Genomic DNA, 18,590 nt, shown 5'->3' on the forward strand with positions numbered 1-18,590 from the left:
AGCCCTGTGGCCAGGTGCCCTCACAGGTAACTTGATACAGGTACATGGGCTGGGTCTTTTCTGAAAGATTCCTGGCACATTCCTATCTAGACAGCCCCTCTCTAGGAGAGCCTTAACAGAAGTTAGTTTGAGTACGATGGCCAGGTGAGACACAAAACTGATAACACTATAACACATGAATGATAGAAACATTGTATCACAGACTCCAGAAAGGAGAGAGTAGAATGCCTTTGGGAGTCAACAGGAAAGGAGAAGTTATTGAGGGCAAAGAGGGCATGGAAAAGTCATAAAAGACAGAGGTCAGGAAGGACTGGAGCAAAACCAGATGTCTTCTGGACATCACTGTCCTCATGAACTCACAGCCTCCATGGTTTCCCACACAAAACTTACATACGGCCAACCTAATTAATGTCATAGCACGGTGTGGGAAGCAGTTCAGATATATCTTCCCCTCAGTAAAGAGCATAGACAGTTCTGATGGTTTCTGAGGAAGAGAGAATTGTCTTCTTTAAGCATGTGATTCCTGGTTGGTTGACCACATTCCAATGGATGGTCCCATTCTAAGGGGTAAATGGACAGTATAAATTAGAGTTTATAAGTGTTTAAGTTATTTTTATTTTGCTATGGAAAGACATGATGATCAAGGCAGTTTATAAAAGAAAATGCTTAATTTGGGGCACACGCTGGCAGAGGGTTAGAGCCCCATGACTGTCATGGTGGGGAGAATGGTGTATGTACTGTAGTGGTAACTGAGACACTACATCTTTATCTATAAGGAATAGTCCAAGCTTTTAAAACCTCAAAATCCAAGCCCAAGGGTACACTTACTCCATCAAAGTCACACTTTCTAACTTTTCCCAAGAAGTTCCACCAACTGGAGACCAAGGATTCAAATATATGAACCTATAGAAGCCATTCTCACTCAAACCTTCACAATGGGTTATTTCAAAACAACAATAAAAGATGACACAAAGCATGGAGAGGGTTGGAAGGTGGGGTCTGGGAAGTTATGTCATCGACTAACAAAAACACATGAATTAACTTACAAAAAGGCAATGTAAGCGTCTGAAAGAAGATGCAGGAACTGGTGCCTGTGAAGGCCCATGGATGTCTAGAGAGGTAGAAGATATAGGTCTAGAGGACAAAGGTCCTATTCCAGCTTGTGACCTTTCTCACTGAATGCCCTTTGCTCCCTTTATAAGACTTAGTGCTCACGAGCCCAAAGATAAAGCTTTGAGTAAGAAAGATCACTCTAGCTGGATAGTGGTGTTACATACCTTTAATCCCAGAGCTTGGCAGAGGCAGGCAGAACTATGTGAGTTTGAGGCCAGTCTGGTATACAGATAGAGTTCTAAGACAGTCAGGGCAGGAAGGAGGAGGAGGAGGAAGAGAAGGAGAAGGTAGGAGATGGAGGAGGAGGAGGAGGGGGAGGAGGAAGAAGAAGAAAATCATTCTATTTTCCTCAGCTTTGGAAAAAAAATAAACAGATTCCTTCCAGAAAATCTTGTGTCTCCACTTTGAGTAGCAGTAGCTGCATGAACATTTGAGTTAAAATATGGAGAAAATATGCAAAACTTACCAGTAAAGGGGACATAATAGACATGTGAGCAAAATATTTGAAAAAGATCTTCACTGGAAGAAAGAACACAGGGCTCAAAATATAGCAGATGTTTGGGTTCAATCTCAAGCACACCATAGCGCACGCACGCGCGCGCGCGCACACACACACACACACACACACACACACACAGAGGTATTTTGGTGTTTAGGAGCATCCACTGATCTTGCAGAGGACCTGGGTTTTATTTCTGGCACCCACAGAGCAGCTCACAACTGTCCGTAATTTCAGTTTCAGGAGATTCACTGCTCTCATCTGACCTCCCTAAAGGCAAGGCAAGCAGATGCTACAAATTTATACATGCAGGCAAAACAATCATGCACATAAAATATATTTTTAAAAAGGAATTCCACACATAAAATATTTGTAAAATGTATCAATTATTTATAAGCAAAAAGGAAAGGAAAATGTCAATTAAATCCACAACCATATACCACCGAATCTTCCTGGTTGGTGCACAAGTAGCATCAATCAAAGGAGATTTGCCCCAGGGAAAGGACTGAGAAGCTGCTTTTGAGGCCCTTTTAGACATCACTTCATGAAATAGTAATTTTAAGTGCAGCTCTTGAGTGAGTTCTGTAAATTATGCTAATGACCCTGAGGCAGTGGTCAGCAATCCACAATCTGTAGGCAGCTAGTCACAGTGTAGGTGATATGAAACCCCTTGAGCTTGCCGCTGATATCTGAATTGAAAACCCGTTTTGTTGGAGACGTACCCTGTAGGACTGTGATAACTGCAGGGACCTAGTATCAGAACTGGATTATACATTGCCTTATGCCAATCTTCCTCCTCCTCCTCCTCCTCCTCTTCCTCCTCCTCCTTCTCCTCTTCTCCTCCTCCTCTTCTCCTCCTCCTCCTCCTCCTCCTCCTCTTATTCTTATTCTTATTCTTCTTCAAAACATGATGTGGTAACTCTTGTTTATAATCTCAGCATTTGGAAGACTGAGGCAGAAGGATTGCTATAAGTTCAAGGCTGGCCTGAGCTATATAGTGAGGCTATACCTCAAAAGAAAAACAGAAAAAAAGGAGAGAGAGAGAGAGAGAGAGAGAGAGAGAGAGAGAGAGAGAGAGAGGTGGATGGATGGAGGGAGAGAGAGAGAGAGAGAGAGAGAGAGAGAGAGAAGACAACAAAGGAAGTAATAACTTCCCATCCCATCCAAAATACTTAGCTTGAATCTAACACAAGGAAACAATTTGACAAGGGGTGGAAGGTATGGGGGGGAGGAATGGGGATGGGCTGGCCTGAACTCTTGAGAAGTGACAATGTAAGAAACAAACCAACTCACTCACACAACACTTGTGCATTCCCACTGGCATAAACACATATTCAAACACACACCTGGACAAGCACAAAGGACAGAAGTGTTCACCATCGAAGTGCCCCCATTGAAGCAGGTCTAAGGAGGCAGGAAAACGGAATGTGGAGGGAGTCTTCTGGGGTGTAGAAACAGCCAAAAGCTTGAGTCCTCTGAAGAATGTCCTTGTGTTTAAGATGTCCAGGGGTGGTTTGGATATCTGAGGTTCTTATACTGGAAGGGGGGTCACTGGCCTTGTGGTTTCAGTTGGTGAAACCTTCAAATGACAGAGAGTGTAAGCTACTGGGCTACCATCCTGAGGAGGGATAATCCAAGGTATGTGTTCTTTCTCAAAAGAGTAAATAAAGTATTCTGAAGTAGGTTACAGCATCCTGTCTCCTCTGGCTTCCCATGATCACATGATCTCTTCCACGCCCACGCTCTAGACCTATAATGTCATTTGCCACGAAGTTTTCGAACTTCTGGGGCTGTGAGCTCGATCAGCCCCTTTTCTAAATCGGCCTGCTGTATTGTTACTGTGACGGGTGGACCAACACAGGAAAGCATCGAATAGTGATTTCCCAGCAGACCGTCAGCAAGACGGAGGTAGAAAGCAGGAGGGGGTGGGGAGGGAGTGCAGCAAATAAAGAATCCTGGCAAATATTTTTTTCCTTTTCTGAAGTTCTTAGAGAGTAAAAAGGTACTGCAGATTTCCAGGCGAGCCACCTCAGCAAGCCCCCTGCATTAAAGCTAATGCTTAGTGCAGCAATGAATGCGAATGCAGCTACCACCATTGACGTGCAAGCTTAAATGGTAAAATTGTTATGTTTACTTATAGAATCTGTTAAAGGCTGTGTCAAAATACCTCCATCCAGGCTTGAAGTCAAGTCCTGAGAGACACTGAGGACAAAGGCCATCTGGCTTAACATGACCTAGTTAAGTAGCCCAGAAAGGGTCCAGAAAGGGGGCCTGAGACAAGGCACAAGATCATTCAGGCACTCTCTGCTGAGCCACGGAAGGCTGTAGTTGCTGCCTGGTTGGGCTGGGGCTCTGCTCTTTCTAGAGAATTCCGGCTGGGCTTCTATGTTTTTCAGTAATAGTTCCTGTCTCCTTGATGCTGGTCTCAGCCCCACCCCCACCCTGAGGCGGGCAACCTGCCAGGAAAGTTTGCTGATGTCAGTTCGAATACATGGGTCCCTACTGTCTGGAACATTTTAATTCTGCCTCCTCCTTTTTTTTTTTTTTAATGGAAAACGGAATGAAATAACAATGTGGGCACAGTTCCAGATCAATTGTGCTGCCACGTTGGCCGCTCCTAGACCAGGGTACTGGAGTTCAAAACCAAAGATGATTTCTACCGTGGGGCTTCCAGTTGTTGATTCTAGCTTGTGTTGAGTTGACAACCTGCACGTTTAATGAATGAGTTAGTGTCACTCATGGGGAAATCAGAGGACAACCCAAGGGAAACTCCACCATGTCTTCCACCACGTGGGATCGAACTCAGGGCGCCAGGTTGCAGCAAGCGCTTTTCCTGCTGAAAAGCTGGGTTTCGCTACCCTGGATTTCTTTTCTAAAAAAACACAAAAACAAAAGCAAAAAAGCAACGATGGCTAAAATGTGTTCACTTACCTTGTCAGTGGGAATACTTCATTGTTGGCTTTAATTTTATATGGACTTCTTATTCATAAAAATTTTTTTTAAAAAAAAAGTGCAATCATGACATCCTGACGGTCTCCCTCCCTCTCCTCTGTCACTCCCTCAATTCTCCAATACTGTTAAGATTTATAAAACACTGAGGTGGAGTGATAAATTCTGCAGCTGTTTCATACATGAACACATGTACCTTCTTTTGCTAAGTTTCTGCCTTCATTTTGATTCTTGGTTTGATAGGAATTTATGTACACATCTCTTTTTTTCTTTTAGTCTTTTTTTTTTTAACTACTCATCAATTCATGGGAGAATTGTATACTGTGATGAACCATTCTTGCTTGGCACTGTAGGGTTTTTGCACAAGCATGTCCTCAGTCCCAGGCAAACTGGGGCCGATGGCCACTGTGGCTGTATCTCTGTCTCTAAGCTCTTGTTTTATGTGTAGCGCAGCTTAAGAACAAAGGGAGCGAGTGTTCCTCAGGTAGGAAGTACGAAGCTATAAACTGCCCTCTCATATGCATATCTGAACATCTGCAATACATTCTGAGAAACGTGTTAGGCCATTTCCTGTGTGACCTTCAGCCCGAGTTTACAAAAACTGAGATAGTACATCAGAAACCTGAGATGTAGGACCGTCTCAGTGCACGTTAGCAGGAAACGTTCTGTTTTTATAAATGGAATGACTATACACAAAGAGGCTGATAAAAATTTTGAGTAATTACATGAACCAGAGACATAGTTGCTGAGTCCCATTATTACACATTGTGTGCTGTGCGTCGCTGTGGGTGCTGCACACTCTGCTATGACTAGCACACAGTAGGTCTGCTCACACACCACAGACAGGACAGATGTGCAGGATACTGCCTTCTCTTGGGACATCACCAGATAACAAGTGATTATTCAGATCCATTGCCATCCTACAGGGCCACTGTCCTGCCACATACCACCACTGGGCATAATATTGTGGAAAGATGTATGACTGGGCTTGGCCCATTTCTGATTTGAAGGGAGGCATAAGCCTCGTTGATAGTTTGCTTGAGACTTTCTGGGTTTTCTTTTCATTTTTTCCCCCGGTGACCGGCCATCCTCTCTATTATGGGACAGGAATGCTCTTTATAACTCACACACATCTGCTCCGGATTGGGTCTTCACATGCTTTTGTTGGCTGTTTTCCCCTCTTCTCACCTCTCCAGAAGCTCACCTCTGAGTTGCTACTTTGTGTCTCTGTGCTTCCTTCTGAGCTGGTGTTGTGCTCTCTCAGCGTTGCACCATGTGGTGTTTCCTCAATCAGATAAGAGACCTCAAGAGAGCCTGACTTTAGCAATCAGCACCAATCGGCTTCTCCACACCCACATGGTGACAAGACAGCAAGTGTTTGTTATGAAGTAGGCATGGTGAATGTTATCTGAGAGTTTGTTGTGCCGGCTTTCATTAGAGCACCATGATGACGTTTCCCCTATGACCCCATTAGAAAGAGATGCAAACCAAAAGTCAAAGATAGAACCGCATTCAAAGACCTACACCTCACATGTGGCATGGCAGGCATTTAAACCCAGTTCCTCTAAAAACAGTGTCTGAGAATTTCCCTCCCACAGCACATCTCCTCGAGAGGGACTCGTTCTATCTTCCATATCATCTGTGTCCGTTGCAGCTTTGAAGTCTTGAAATGGCTTAATTTCTTTCTGATGAATTAAACCCAAGGAGAAACTAGAAAAGGACATTTCTTTCTCTCTTTGTTTCATTTTGGTTTGGTTTGGTTTTTGCATGTGGTATTGAGATTGGGATGCAGGGCCTCACAAGGGAGCCTGTTCTGCTTACATTTTGATTTATTTATCATCATTACTGTATGTATATAATACATGTATACGATACTGTATGTATGTAATGCTAGTGAGCATGAGGGTGGTGGTCAGAAGATAACTTGAGGAATCCAGCCTCTCCATCTACTACAGAGTCTGGCTGTTGAGCTCAGCTCACCAGGCTTAAGTGGCAGATGTGCTTTACCCTGTGTGTCAGTTATTTTTCTGTCTCTGCAGTAAGATGCCCTGACAAGATCATAGGAATAAAGGGTTTATTTTAGCTTTACAATCCCAGAGGGGTCTAATCCATCATGGTGGGGAAGGCACAGCAGTGGCAGGTAGGGACGGCAGCATGGTAACAGGAGCAGGAAACTGTCGAAGCATAGGTTTATCCTCACAGAAAGCAGGGAGAACAGGAAGTGGGTCCAGGCTATAAAATCTCAAAGCCCGCCACCTTCTGTACTTCTGCCAGGAGGCTTCAGATCCTAAAGGTTCCTCAACCTTCCCAAGCAATGGCACTTGGAGACCAAGTATTCAAATCTGTGGACCTATGTAGGATGTTGTCATCATTCAGTTATACAGGGCTTTGTATGTCTAGGTAGGCAATTATATCTTATCATTTGGATCAGAGGTTATTGTGTTGCGTGTTCTTTCATGTGGCAGTTTAAGTTCAAGAGAGTATGGGGTGGCTGGAGACACTAGGCCACCACGGAATTGGGATGTGTATGTCTGGCATGGTGGCAACCTGCCTTGGGAACTACGTGGGTTGAGAGATTGTTGCAGGCTCAGAGAGAAGCCATCGGCAATGTGATATGGGACGGAGCAGAGTGGGTGAGAGGCTTTGCTGACTGAGATGAAGATATCTACCAGATAGCTTGGGGCACTATGGTGTAGGTTCTGGTGTGGATAAAAGACAACATTTTTTATAATTTTACAGCAACAGGCCAATGAGGGGCATGTCTCATTTAAACCATCTCACTCTCATTATCCCAGCTCACACATCTTCCTTCCCCTAGGAGCATACTCTTACACTTGATAATGAATCATAAGACACATGAAGTAATAGCATGTAAAGCCTCCAAGTTAGGAGCAAAGGACAGGCCCTTTGGCTTGGTGAAATTGCCTGTCCATCTCTCCTTCACAGTACTTTACCCTAGAAAGGAGATACCGGTGATTCTCATGCCACACTCACCACAACATACCCTACATATCACTTCCTCGTTTCTGCCAGATTCGTGTTTAAAATTCCCCGACTATAAAAATAGTCTTCTATAAGTACAAGTGGCTGATAAATATATCAAAGGAAAAAAGTACATTTTTAAGCCACCCAGGAAATGCAAATTAAAATCAGGACAGGCGAAAGGGCTGTCGTTATCAACAATACAAAGAATGTTGGTGAAGCGTGAAGGAAATATTTATTCCAGCTAGTCCCTTAAAAGACACAAAGACCCGGCATTTTATTTACAAGCTGTAAGCCTAGACTGGGCAGGTTCTGAGCTATTCTAACCTACATCCAAACTATAGGCCCTTGCTACTTGCAGTTTGAATCTCACCACCCATCTTGCTCTGTTTGGTGTGTGTCCTCAGGATGAGATTCTCTCCGCCTTGTGCTCCGGGTCCATCCTATCTCATGGCAACCTCTGTTCTGTCTGTCTTCTGTCTCTTTCTCCTCAGGGTGTCCCTCATGATTCCTCGTTCAAGTCTCAAGTCCAGCCTTCTCTCCCTACTGCCCAATCACAGGCTCTAATCTTTTATTAACCAATAGCTTTAAACTGGGGGGCAAAGTTGACAGAACAAAACCTGGTGTGTATGAGGCGGGCAACCAGATCTTGAGATTCAGAATTGAGCATTTGTATTCATAGCAACAAACAGACTAGCACCACCCCCAATGGTGATTGAGGGAGATTATAAACTAATGCACAACTATGGAAATCAGGGTGGAGATTCAAAAAAAAATGAAAAGCTAAAAATAAAATAAACTTAATATATACTGAGGCTATTCTATTCCTAGGTATACATTGATGACGTCTGTTAGCACAAAACAGAAATGACTGCATAGGTCCATATTTTATTCCGGGTCAATTCACAGTAGCCAAGTTCTAGAATCAGCCTGTGTCCATTGAAAGACAAAGGAACAACAACAACAAAAAGAAAATGGCATACTTACACAGTAGAGTTTTACTCAGCTAAAAAGGAAGAATGAGGTTATATCTTGGAAAATAAATGGCATTGAAGATCACCAAGATAAATGAAATGGCTTAATTGGAGAAAAAAATCTGATGTGTTTTTTTCTCATGCCTAAAACTTAACTAATGCATATGTATGCATGCATAGCTATGAATACATTGAGGTGATTTGGGAAGAGAATGGGAACAGTGGGAGAGGAAGGCAGAATCAGAGAGGGTGATGGGCAAATATGTACAGAGTGCTTGATCTGCATGCATGAAGGCGTCATAAGGAAGGTCATCATGCTTTACAGTTAATATGCAGCAAGTTCTTAGTCTTTACTTTTGGTTTTCTTGTAAACCCATAGAGCATATGGTCAGCTGACTGAGGGTGGGGGCCTCCCACCCCACATTGATCCCTCTTAGAGAGCACCTCCTGGTAATCCAAACACAGACACACAGACACAGACACAGACACAGACACAGACACAGACACACACACACACACACACACACACACACACACACACACACACACACACCAGTAGGGGCACGTAGGGGGCTGGGCAGAGATGTGAAGAGTGTAGAGCCCACTGACGTGTTCTATGAACACAGAGCCTACAAAGAAGTTGCATCACAGGCACACAATATGAACTCAGGACTCAGTGAAAACACAGTGCTTTGTCTGATGGAATACTACATCAGCTTATGGAATAATACAGCTGCCAAGTTTTACGAAAAATCATCCTGAACCACCATAATTGGATAACTTAATGACTAGGCTGAGATTGTTGCTTGATTATGTAATTTGAAATGGCAGATGATCACCATAAACAGAAAATTCAGGCCTTGTGATACCTTTCAAAGAACCAAAGAAGTTTTATTTTAAGAACAGGGGGAAAAAGTATTATGCTATTGTTATCTTTAATTGTGCACACAATTAGCACAACCTGGAATCACTAGAGAAGAATTCTCAGTGTGGGCATGCCTAGGTGTGGTGGGGTGCCTTGGTTGCTTTGGTTGATGTGAGAAGACCACCTAAATGTGGGAGAACCTTCTGATAATGGCCCAGATAAAAAAATAGGAGGTGACTTGAAGGGAGATGGAGGGTAAGTTGGCACCTTAGACTGTCTGATGACTGGCAGATTATTGTACGGCATCTCTAAAGCCCTGGTTTTCTGATCATCAGAAAAGAAAATCAAGGTCAGGGTTGTGAAAAATAAACTAAGTAGCAATTTAGTTAGCATAAGATCCATGTGAATATAGGAATCAATGAATGAACACTCGTGGGTTTTTCTCTTTTTATTCAAACTTAGGTTCAACCACATTTTAGTAGAATGCCAGCTATGCCCTGGAACATCAGAAGGCAGGATGGTAGTGGTAAAAAATCATGGTACCTGGTGCTGTACTTGATCAGCAGACAAATAGTGCACAATGATGGATGGCGAATAATCACCACAGCCATTTTGGTGTCACTGGGAAATGGGGAGAGGTGTCATAAACAAGAAAGCTTCCGAAACTTGTTACTCCGTGTAGAGAACAAAGAAAAGGTTGTCACTTCACATCTTGTAAAGTACTGGTTACTTTTGTGTCATTGTGGCCAAGACAGCTGACAGGAACAGCTCAGGAGAAACAATGTTTACTTTGGCTCATGATCTTAGAGAGTTTCACTCCGTCTCAGCAAGGAAGGCCTTGAGGAGGGGATCCATGGTGCGGGAGTGTGAGGCTCTTCACATCAGGACGGACAGAAGCAGAGAGGGTCAAGCCCAGGGTCCAGGTGACAACCTTGCAAGCCCTATCTCTGTTGACCCATTTCTTTTTCTTTTTTTTTTTTTATTAACTTGAGTATTTCTTATATTCATTTCGAGTGTTATTCCCTTTCCCGGTTTCCCGGCAAACATCTCCCTCCCCCCTCCCCTTCTTTATGGATGTTCCCCTCCCCATCCTCCCCCCATTGCCGCCCTCCCCACAACAATCTAGTTCACTGGGGGTTCAGTCTTAGCAGGACCCAGGGCTTCCCCTTCCACTGGTGCTCTTACTAGGATATTCACTGCTACCTATGAGGTCAGATTCCAGGGTCAGTCCATGTATAGTCTTTAGGTAGTGGCTTAGTCCCTGGAAGCTCTGGTTGCTTGGACCCATTTCTACTAGCGCGGCCCCACTTCCAAGAGCATCCACAGCTTTCTAAGGAGCTTTTCCAGCTTTTGAACAATATTTAAAACATGAACGCATAAGGGATATTTCAGACTAAAAGCATAACATCTATAGAAGTATCCACTGTGAGATAATCTATTCCTTTGGCCTTTTCTGGATTTTCGGGGGCAGGGGGATACTTTTATTGCACTTTTCCCCCTTTATCTTCCTATATGTGCATAAAGAATTCTTGGCTAATTCTTTCTGTTTACATGCACTTGAAAGAATAAATGACTTCTCTAAGGCTTGTGGAGATGCCTCAGGGCTAGAACTCTTGCCTAACATGCTTAAGGCCACAGGTCCAATCCCAAGTACCAAAAATAAACAAACAAACTCCATGACTTCTCTAACAGATGGTATCAGCGGCGGGAGGAGTATATGGTGAGATCATGGCTGTGTGTCCATCTTCCCCCGACTGACTGCTCAGCCACCAACCAATATAGCCAGTTCTGCATCGTGGTGCTTGAAAGAGGACTGCAAAATGCAGCCCCGAGAATGTGTCATCCAAGTCGTCCAAGGCTCAGGCTGCCCAGCCATGAAGGACTGTCTTTGCTGGCCCTCTGGACTGACTTCTCAGGCCCCGTTTGGTAAATACTTGTGGTGATGCTAAGACGGGGCCCTTCAGAGTTCTCACTGGATGAACATCCTTTATATACCTGATGATGGAGTCGCCAGAAAGGGAGAGGCTACCATCACAAAAACGTTTACTAGACTGGGAAAAGAAGGAGGCATGGGGCAAGAATTATGTATGCATGGGTATGCATCTCCCATGGGGAAATCCCTATTGTGTATAGTTTTGTTGAAATTTTTTAATTTTGTAATTTTTTAACTTGTGTAAAATCCTTTTAGTAAAAGCAGATATATATATATATACACATACCTGAATGTGCTATGGTTGGGTCTCTGAAGAAAACTCTGAAATCTCTACATAAGTATCATAGGCACTACTTTGGGTCTAGAACTATATATATATTTAGTATTTTCTAGTTTACGATTGGCTTTATGGAACATAAGTACTAAAGATAACTGTAAGATATAATTACCAGGAAGATGAAGTAATCAGTGTATCCAGTGTTCAATGACAAATATTGTCACCCTGCCAGGCTAAGACACTGGTGACAGCCTGGACACCTGAGTCCTTACCAACCAACCTCTTCATCTCATTCTGAAACATTTGAGGATTCGATTTAATTTGTTTCCACGCTGTCTTAAGGTTTCTATTGCTGCAACAAAATGCCAGGGCTATAAAGCAAGCTGAGGAGGAGAGGGTTCATTGGGTTTACACTACACATTGCTGATCATCATTGAAGAAAGTCAGGATAGGAACTCAAACAGGGCAGGAGCCTGGAGGTAGGAGCTGCTGCATAGTCATGGGGCAGTGCTGCTTACTGGCTTACTCTCATGATTGACGTGCTCAGCCTGCTTTCTCATAGAACCCAGAACCACTAGCCCAGGGATGGCACCTCCCACAACAGGCTAGGCCCGTCCACATTAAAACAATAATTAAGAAAACACCCTACAGAGAGATCTAATGGAGGCGTTTCCTCAGTTGAGGTTCTCTCCTTTCAGATAACCCCAGTTGGTGTGTCAAACAGACATAAAGTTAGCCAGCATATGCACATTTCAAAAGCTTGTCATATTTTCAATCAGTATCATTTTCTTCCCTTCTCTTCCATGCCTGTTGGAGCTGGAAGCTGAAAGATCACATCTTCAGCCATAGTCACAAAGCAGAGTTTAAAGTGGCCGTGCCATGGCGCTATGAACTCTCAAGGCCCACCTCGGTGACATACTTCCCCCAGCAAGGACTGCCCTTCCCAAGCATTGCTATCAAGTGGGGACCACGTGTTCAAATATCTGAAATTCCCAATGGAGGAGAATGCAATCGTGTCCTACCAAAGCAAGTTTAACATGGATTCTATGTCTTGCACTCAGGCTTTCATGTTTGCATGACAAGCACTGTACTGACTGAGTTATTTCCCACTCACTTTTAGCTAATTCTGGCAAATACCAGGGGCCATGATTGCTGGGTGGCACTGTCAGACTATGCTTGGCCGTGCCATTTTGAATTTCTACTGGCAGTCAATGACCGGTTCTGCTGGAACCATCTCTTCACTAACATTTGTATTGCCCGGGTCCTGGACTCTGGACTTTCTAACAGGTTTGCCTTGGTATTTTACTGTTGTTTACATGTAAACACATTTCCTATGATTATTTACCAGTTATATAATGTTACATGAACATGTCTTGAAATATCAATTTGGGTCTTTTGCTCATTTTACAAGTTTAAGTTCTTAATTTTTCTTATCATCAAGGTTTTGGTATTTGTTGTTCATTTTACTTGACAATCCTTTATCAGGTGTGAATCTGCAAGCTGTGACTGTATTTTAGCACAAATGCATAGTAAAATATCACATTAATATATGGAGGCTGGATGATGCTCTGTAAAGACATTTAATAAAATATTGCACAAAGTAAAAAATTTAAATCAATGGCTAATTTTGTTCATTGGGGCAGGGCTATGTCACCTTCAGTTTTGTGTTTCCAGGGCTAGCATGGGGCAAGATAGACAGTAAGTGTTCACCAAACACCTGCACAGTAATAAACACCTGCACAGTAATAAAGTAAATTGGTTTGCTCACTCTTGAGTAATTTCTCTTATTGGAGAAAAAAATCTCAGTTTAATTTTTTTCCAAATAGAATTTGTAACAGATGAGAAAAACATGCAGAATTTCTAATAACCTTGTAATGCTTAGCTAAATTAAGCTTTTTTTATAATTTTCTAGTTGAAACGAAACCTCCCTGGATAATCAATGCTGCATCTGAATTAGAATACTTGGCATTTTTATTCTATGTCCACAAATAGTTTTGTTGAGATTTGTTCTTTAGCAATCTAGCTAATGCATGTGACTGCATTAACTTGAGAGCAAGAAAATAATGTGTGTCCCAGACAGGATAGGTTCATTTTGTTTACTGGAAGAGAAGTGGGGAATTGACAGTGACCTTTGTGAGCTCCTGTTGTATGTTTCCCAGGTTGTACGTAGAAATGTCACTGAGAAGCTCACTGCTAAGGTCACGGTCACAGTACACCTGCTTCCTACAATGCTGGAATCCAGTTTGTAGGAGGTTCAAAAGAGGGCATAGGAATGGATAATGAGAATAGAGGAGCTGCTGTGTACATGTCCAAATTTGATTTTCAAAGCAGCATGTCTTAGATTAGAGATCAAATAAGCTACTGTGACAGGATCGAGAGAACTCTTTTCCAGGAATCTTTCCATGGACCTGCTTCTTGATAGGTGAGCTATAGAGGCATCATGATTCATGGCTACTTTACCACTTAAAAAATATCTGAGTCGTATCACCATACTCTCAGCTACTTTATTGGGTTCCTATATCTACCACCTATCTCTACGCCAATCTCTTCCAAGCCCCCAACACTAGGTAGGTGAGAAAGAAGGTTAGAGGGGGAAAGAAGCATAGATCTCTTTAGACTACTTCCTGATGATTAGGAGGGTTGAGTTCCTAGGAGCAAGTTCAATCTTCATTGTCAGGGTATCTCCAACCAGCAATTCACCAAAACAGCAAAAGCAGCAAAATTACATACAACAGCAGGAACCAGCAGCCAGGAGAACAGCTGCAGCCTCTCTATGGACTTTTTATACCTTCTCAAGAATCCCCAGAATTCCAAACTATCTTCAGCTTGCAGAATCATGCCCCTGACAGAGCATGCGACAAATTACAATCAGCTACTGCGGACAATCTGAAGCAGCTCCCTATTCCATGCCTGGGATTAAGCAAAAACATATTCACATAATGTAACTGGGCTTTTTTTTTTTTTTTAAAGAAACCAAAAGTCTCACTACAGAGAAGACTGCTGAATTTACCTGCCAAAGACCAACCTTGGCTTGGTTAGGGGTCCTGAGGAAGGGTTGTTTAGAAACGACAAAAAGAGCAAAAGAATGACTCAAAGTCAAATGATAAGGTGTAGTCTGCTCGAGATAGCTGCCTACATAGCTTCTCTGTAGATAGCTCTTGGCTGGTAGTCTGCTCTAGATAGCTTTCTGCTTGAGACAGTTCCTTGCTTGAGACAGCTTTCTGCTAGAAATAGTTCTGTCTTGCTAGAAAAAATTCTAAAAGCTCTCTGGATAGCTCATGGGTCTTCAAAAAAGTTGCTATAAAAATATTTTGGAATTTGTAGGAAAAAATTAAAAAAAAAAAGAGTTGTGTTTACCCTCCAAGTTCTCTCTGGGTAGCTGCTATAAAAAATTCTAAAGAGTTGTATTCACTCTTTAGAGATCTCATCATAATAGCCCATTATATAATTCACATTGTATCCCTATAATTTGCATAGTTGAGAAACTATACATTATTAAACTCGTGTTTTCAGAGTTCTTTCTAACAGCCTTAAAGGCTGTCCTGAAGGTCTTAGCATTTGTCATTTTTCTAAGGACATTAGACATACTCTTGCCTCCAGGACTCATGCTGTCTAATTATCAAGAGTCATTAAACTTGGCAAATTGCCCCCCCATAACATTGGCAGGGAGAATATTTCCCGAACGATGAACATCAACTAAATTATGTACATTATTATACAAACAAATCCCTCCCACATCCATAGCAACCATCAGCACTCATGGAGGCCCATGCCTTTTTGGCTCTGCTTCAGGGGTGGGAAATGCTGTCCCTTCTAGGCTATCCAGAATTGGACACTTACCCACATTGTCATAAGGATAAATAACTGGTGCTCTATAGTATATTGTGAAGTATGTTAAATATATTTTTGATTTATGATATACTTTGACTTGCCATAAGTTTACTGGGTACAGCACCATAAATCAAGCATCTACATTCTGTCTGATATTAAACTGGTGGGTATATGAGGATAAGAGATAGCTCGGCAATTAAGAACACTGGTTGCTCTTACAGGGGACCCAGGTTCAGTTCCCAGCACCTCTATGGTGTCTCACATCATTTCTTAACTTCAATTCCAGGATATCAGATACCATCTTCTGACCTCTGAGGACACAAAGTACACATAAGGTGTACATACAGATCCACAGGAAGTTAAATCGACCTAAATATTTTGTTTAATAAAATGAACTGGTGAATATGTGTCATTGTATATGATCAAATCTATCGACAGGACAACACCAGGAGCGAATTGCAATGCAAGCTCTGGATTTTGCTGACAGTGGTAAGTCAATGAGGACTCACTACATATAACAAACATCAATCACACTCAAGTGCAGAACATTGCTAATAGAGTTTTGTGAATAACTGGCGTGGGAGTAAAGGATACATTAGAAAATGAAAAAAATCTCTGTTCTTTTTACTTACTTTTTATAGGACCTTGAAACTCTACTGAAAAATAAATTCAATTAAACAAGTATACCCAATGACACATGTATGTACATGAGTTCAATGATCTAATTTAGATAAAGGTAATTAATTCATTCCTGGACAGTATGGAAAAAGAGGTCTTTCATGCAAGGAGATAGAAGGACTGTGATGAGAAGAAGGAGAAAAACAGAGGAGATATCTGAACCAGATGCTGAAAGTATGTTCGTTTCTGAAACTCTGAAGACTAGTGATGTGGATTAACTTTTCTGAACAATTCAAAGCTGGCCCTGGTGGGACAAACCTGTACAATTCAAAGCTGGCCCTGGTGGGACAAACCTGTAATCCCAGCATTTAGGAGACAGAGACAGTAGATTAGTGACTTTGAGGCTAGCCTGGGCTCTATAGTGATATCCTGTCTCAAAAACAAATGATCAAAGTGGTGAGGTGGGTCAGTGGCTTTCCATCAAGTCTTCTGACCTGAGTTTGATCTCCAGGCCCCACACAGTGGAAGGAGTATCAACTTCCTCCTCTGTCCTCTGTGCACACATGTATATGCACGTGCAAAATAAATAAATAAATAAATAGATAAATAAATAAATAAATAACTGTTTTCTTTTTCAAAATGAACAAACAAAACTCAAAATAGCAGTTGAATGTTTCTGTGTTTGTGATATTTGATGTCCCTAAAGGTATGTTAAAGACTTAGGGGATGTTAAAGTTTTACCATCTTGTTATGGTGTGCAACCAAGAGCAATGGCAATAGCCTATGTTGTTTAGGGTTATCTGCCTAACCACTATCTTACAAGAAGGTATCCTATGTTGGGCATTGAAATTTCATTTAAAACCCGTCTTCTGGGGGAAGGATTTCATGACTGTATTCAGGGAGTGTTTGAAATAGTTTATGCAAATTCTGAATGCCTGCTTTTGAGAGTTCATTCTGATAGTAGAGAGATGTTGTGTTACTCAGATAATTGACTCAACCTTCCTGATCTGCTTCAGTTCTTATATTTGTGGAAGGTAGACAAAGTAGAGCTTTGGGTCCCTCATAAGGATTAAATGAGCTAATTTAATGATTAGAATACATATGATGAAGTAAATATTTACTTCTGCTGCTCCTGCCTATGTTGTTTGAGCTGAATAGTGTGTGAGTTGAGGAACAGAACTGAGATGTCAACTCATCTGTACCCACAACTTGCTATCTTTGTCAGCACCCAGTACTGCTTCTCAAAATGTTTGCCTGGGAAGCTCAAACTGAATATAACTTCATTTTTATCTTCTAAGGAACATCTTCTAAGACCTATAAACAGCGTCAGATGGTGGTTGATATCCAGAGAGAGTTTAAATCCTTTGCATAGCCAGACATGGTGGTACATAACTTTAATCCTAGCATAGCAGAGGCAGAGGCAGGCAGATCTCTGAGTTCAAGACAGTCTAGTCTACACACTGAGCTACAGACCAGCCATGGTTAAATAGTGAGCCCTTGCCTCTAAATAAATTAATAAATCTCTTTGCTTTATACTCTTTGCCTTGCTGTGTTCTCCAATCCTAACTCTTCCATCATAACTGTTACCCAAGTGTCCACATTGACAGTGCCCCTGTCTTCCTCAACCAGGGTTCAAAACCTCATGAGACATTCAACTGGGCCTTCATCCCACTGGAGTGATACCAAAAGTTTGTACAGGCCACCTCCACAAGTACAATGTGCAACAGACTTTGCTTTGTCTGGGATCAGATTGTTTTGATGATATTTTCAGGAAGCCAGTGCAAACAGGACACTGGGGGATTGGCAGTGGCCCAGGTGAGGGATGATAAGATATTATCAGGACTTGATGACAAGAGAATATGAAAGAAGCATTCTGTGCGGGAGAGCAAGAGTGTCAGGATGCTTTGGGACTAATAGTTTCAGTAACCTGGGAAGAGTGGAGAAGAAGTTTGTAAACTAGAACCTATACAATCTGTTAGAGGCAATATGCACAGGGACATCATAATTGAAACCAGTTTTATTGGACAGACCCTAACTTCTAGTCCCCTACAAGCTTTGCCCACAAAGACCCCTTAAGAGAAAGTTCATGGCTGCAAATACTTTTGGGTAAGGATCACGGGATATTGATGTGACAGACCTGATTGTGTTATTTTTAGGAAAGATCATGAAGGTGTTTGGAATTTTGGTTGGGAAAAACAAGTCAGTGCTCAGTGCTTAATGAACTGTTTGTGGGAGCTTGGAAGATAAGAATGTTGAGAGCAATGCAGAAGATGGAAGCCTGGACTTGGGACATTTTTGTGATGTGTACTGAATGAAGAACGTGTTTCTGGTCAGCCAGAGACAAAAAATCAGTTGTGATTAATAAGAGACCAGAACCTCTAAAGCAAACCCTTTGCTTTGGTAGGATAACTGATACAGGTCAGTGGAAGCTGAGAGATTAATGAGTAAGAAGAGACTGGCATCACAGAGCTGAAATATTTTAGGATTTTTTTTGGGTTAGCCCAGATGATGGAGTACATCTCATGCTGTCAGCTAAACTTAGTCATCTG

At 42.2% G+C, this 18,590-nt stretch overlaps 1 protein-coding gene across 1 annotated transcript in view; it reads left to right on the top strand.

Annotated features, from left to right (window-relative positions):
• Prune2 (prune homolog 2 with BCH domain) overlaps positions 1-15,349 on the top strand; it is a 350,442-nt gene extending 335,093 nt beyond the window's left edge. Inside the window, exon 20 of the transcript XR_010066330.1 lies at positions 11,075-15,349. The gene's annotated coding sequence lies outside the window, so the exon portion shown is untranslated. The remainder of the gene's footprint in view (positions 1-11,074) is intronic.
• The last annotated feature ends 3,241 nt before the right edge of the window (positions 15,350-18,590 follow it).

Source organism: Rattus norvegicus, chromosome 1 (assembly GCF_036323735.1).
Source record: "Rattus norvegicus strain BN/NHsdMcwi chromosome 1, GRCr8, whole genome shotgun sequence".
NCBI classification, from domain to species: domain Eukaryota; kingdom Metazoa; phylum Chordata; class Mammalia; order Rodentia; family Muridae; genus Rattus; species Rattus norvegicus.